The sequence below is a fragment of the Quercus suber genome, unplaced genomic scaffold, assembly GCF_002906115.3.
Source record: "Quercus suber isolate HL8 unplaced genomic scaffold, Cork oak 2.0 scaffold_700, whole genome shotgun sequence".
NCBI classification, from domain to species: domain Eukaryota; kingdom Viridiplantae; phylum Streptophyta; class Magnoliopsida; order Fagales; family Fagaceae; genus Quercus; species Quercus suber.
Window position 1 is genome coordinate 140753 of NW_027070141.1, and position 3785 is coordinate 144537.

Consider the following 3785-nt stretch of genomic DNA (forward strand, 5'->3'; position numbering starts at 1 on the left):
GATCCAAGTCTTACCCTATATCAATAATGATGTTTTGTATAAACTACTTTTTTTTTTTAGAGAGTTTTAACTCATGCTGATTGCTTCTGACAATAGCACTATTTTTTTTAGAGAGTTTTAACCTATATCGTTCGCTTCTAATAATAGATCTTTATCATCAGACCAAGATATCAATCAGTTTTTGATGTCAGTGGGGATTGAACCTCATATCTCTTATTCAACCATCAGAAACTTTATTAGTTGAGTTAACTAGAATCCATTTGTATCAACTACTTTTTTTTTTTTTTTTTTTGGTTAAGAGAATTTCAACCTATAACGTTCGCTCCTAATGATATCTCTTTATCATCAGACCAAGACACTAATCGGTTTTGTGTAGACGGGCATTGAACCTCAAATATCTTTTTCAACCATCAGAAACTTTACCAATTGACTTAATTGGAATCCACATGTATTAACTACTTGATATGAGATTATTTTGATATGCTTTTAGCTAGTTGTAAGGCTTGTGGCGGGCAGTTCGATTGATATATTCTCCATATGATTTCAAGATAGTTTATTTGCTAGCTTTGCTCTTGGTTGGCATATTACAAATAATGCTATAAAGAACGATGTTTATTTCTGGTGAAATTTGTCACATATAAGAGCTTCGTTGATCCATTCTCTCAACTTCTTAAGAACGAGTGTTCTAAATCTGACTTCAAGGAAGCTGGTGCACATATCATCCTTGAAGCCATTCTGTTTACTCAATTGAATAAATTAGACGACTTTTACTCCTAAAAGGCTGTTTGCTTCTTGAAATTGGTTACCTATATTTTGATTGTGGTATTTAATAATTGAAGCAAATTTCTAACTTACAAATATCTCAAAAAAAAAATTTTGAACTAAAATATTCTTATTTTCAATAGCGTAGTCATGCTTGACACTAGTTTACAACTAGTTATAATAAGAAGCATTCTATCGTATATTATAGTGAGTTATGTATTGCAAATGATAAGCAAGGTTGTTAAACCCGGACTGGACCGTACGGTTCGACCGGGAAACCTGCGAACCGTTCACATTTGCGGTCCATTTAAGGTGAAGAACCGTTCCATGTGAAAAAAGCATGGAACCGTCTGAACCGCGGTCCGACCTTCTAGTTTTGTGAACCGTGACCGGTTCACACGGTTTAAATGGGCTGCCTTGTTTTAGCCTAAAACGGCGTAGTTCAATCTCTGGTTTTTTTTCTCTCTCTCTCTCTCTCTCTCTCATACGGTGTTGTTTTGGGCATTTTGATTGAATAACCCTGAAACGAAACCCTCACTCTCTCAAATCTTAATCACTCTCAATCACTTTGCCTCTTCCTCACTCTCTTGTCTCTGCCTCTCTCCCTCGTCGTCGTCATAGATCGCAGCTCACGCTCATCGTAGCTAAGCCGTCGCAGCTCTCCCTCATTTCTCTCATTGCAGCTAAGCCGTCGCAAATCGCAGCTCACGCTCATTGCAGCTCAGCCGTCAGAGCTCTCCCTCGTCGCCGTTACCGTCGTTTGGTACAATAATCAATTTTTGTCAATTTATATTTTGTTTTATGTTGTGTTCTGGAGGTACTAGATTTTGTTGTGTTTGACTTTATTTGGTGAGTGTTAGATTGGATTGTGTGTCAATTTATATTTTGTTTTATGTTGTGTTCTGGAGGTACTAGATTTGGTACGTAGATTTTGATTGAATTGTGTACTTTGATTGTTCTTTAAGGTTGTTTTTTGGACACTCAATTTGTTACTTTAAATTGTGCTTGGTTTTTTAGTGTGATTAGATTTAAGAATTTATGGTCAGAGCAGAAAAAGAAAGAAAAAGGAAATTATGAGAACTTTAGTGTGAATTCAGCTTGATCAACTATAGAGATTTATCTGAGATTTGAGCTTACTGAGATTTATGTATTTAAGCTTATTGTGATTTATCTGTGGATTTGATTATATTCTTTAAGAGTACTCGTTTATTTGATCATATTCTTAGCTCGGTTTAGGTGATTGTTGATGAATTTGGGTTTAATGCTGAGTTCCCTTGTATGCTATATTATTGATTGTGGCTACATTGTACACTATAATTGTTTCTTTTTAATGCTGAGTTCCCATCGTACACTATAATTGTTTACATTTTACATTGTACACAGAGTCATAGAGTCCACAGTTTATAGTGTCATAGAAACAATTAAACTGTGGACTCTATGACTCTGTGTACAATGTACAATGTAAACTGTCAAATAGTGTACATTGTAAACTTAGTCATAGAAACAATTATAGTGTACATTGTAAACTGTGGACTCTATGACTCTATGACTCTATGTAAACAGGCATTCTGGTTTAATGCTTGTATGCTATATTATTGATTATGGACTCTATGACTCTGTGTATATTAGTTTGTTAATTTGACTCTGTGTATGAAGTTGTGATTCTTTGACTATCTGTATTTCAAAAATTGATGGGTCTATGTGTGTTTGATTGGTTGTTTAGTCTTTTAGATTAAAATGGAAACTGAGACCGGGTCTACTCCATCACATGAAGTTGATTCCAATGTAGTAGAGTCTAGCTCAAGAGTAAGGGAAAAGGTTGATCCAGCTTGGAAACATTTTAGCCTTGGGACGAATGAGAAGGGACAGAATACTTTTACATGTATGTATTTTTGGCAAACATGTAAAGGTGGGGGTATTAATAGGATGAAAAAACAGCTTGCGGGGATAAAAGGTGATATTGGATTGTGTAAAAAGGTTTCTCATGATGTGAGATACCAAATGTTGGAATATGTGAAGGAGTTTGAGTTGAAGAAAAAAGCTGAGAAACAACGTCAAGAAGAAATGTTTAGTGTGCCTTCCACAAATAGTGATATGCAAGAAGATGAAGATGTTCAAGAAGTATTTAGTAGTGGGTTGCCTAAAAAACCTCTTTAGGTAAAAGAAAGGGTACACACCCAGTAGATAATTACTTTGCTCCAAGAACTACTCCAGGAGCTCAACCCGGTCTTAAAAGTGTGTTCCAAAGTAAAGAAAGGGTGAGGCAAGCTGATATGGCTATTGCAAGGTTTCTGTATGACAATTGCATTCCTTTTAATGTAGTGAATTTAGTGTACTATCAAAGGATGATAGATGCCATAGCTGGTGCTGGTCTTGGTTACAAAGGTCCATCTTATCATATTGTATGAGTCCCTTTGTTAAGGGATCAAAAGAAAGAGGTTCCGTTGTTGGTTGAGTCACAACATAGGCATTGGGCAGAAGTTGGATGTACACTTATGGCTGATGGTTGGACAAATACTAGACATAGGTCATTGATTAATTTCCTTGTTTATTGTCCTAGGGGAATGGTATTTGTAAAATCAGTTGATGCCTCAGATATTGTGAAGAGTACTAGAAACTTAAATTGTTTGATGAAGTAGTTACATGGGTTGGTCCAAAAAACATAGTTCACATGGTTACTGATAATGCTTCCAATTATGTATCTGCTGGTAAATTGTTGTGTGAAAAGTATAAAACTATTAGTTGGTCTTCTTGTGTAGTACATTGCCTGAATCTTGTGTTGCAAGATATGGGAGACATGCCTTATGTGGAGAGACTCAAAAAACGTGCATCCAAAGTTACAGTTTTTATTTATAATCATGTGGCTTTGAATGCTTGGTTGAGGAAGAGACCTGGTTGGACAGATATTGTACGTGTAGGAGCAACAAGATTTGCTACTACTTTCCTTTCATTTGGAAGCCTTCATGTGCATAAGCATGACTTGCAAGCCTTAGTGACTAGCAAGTTCTTTGTGGACAATAGAT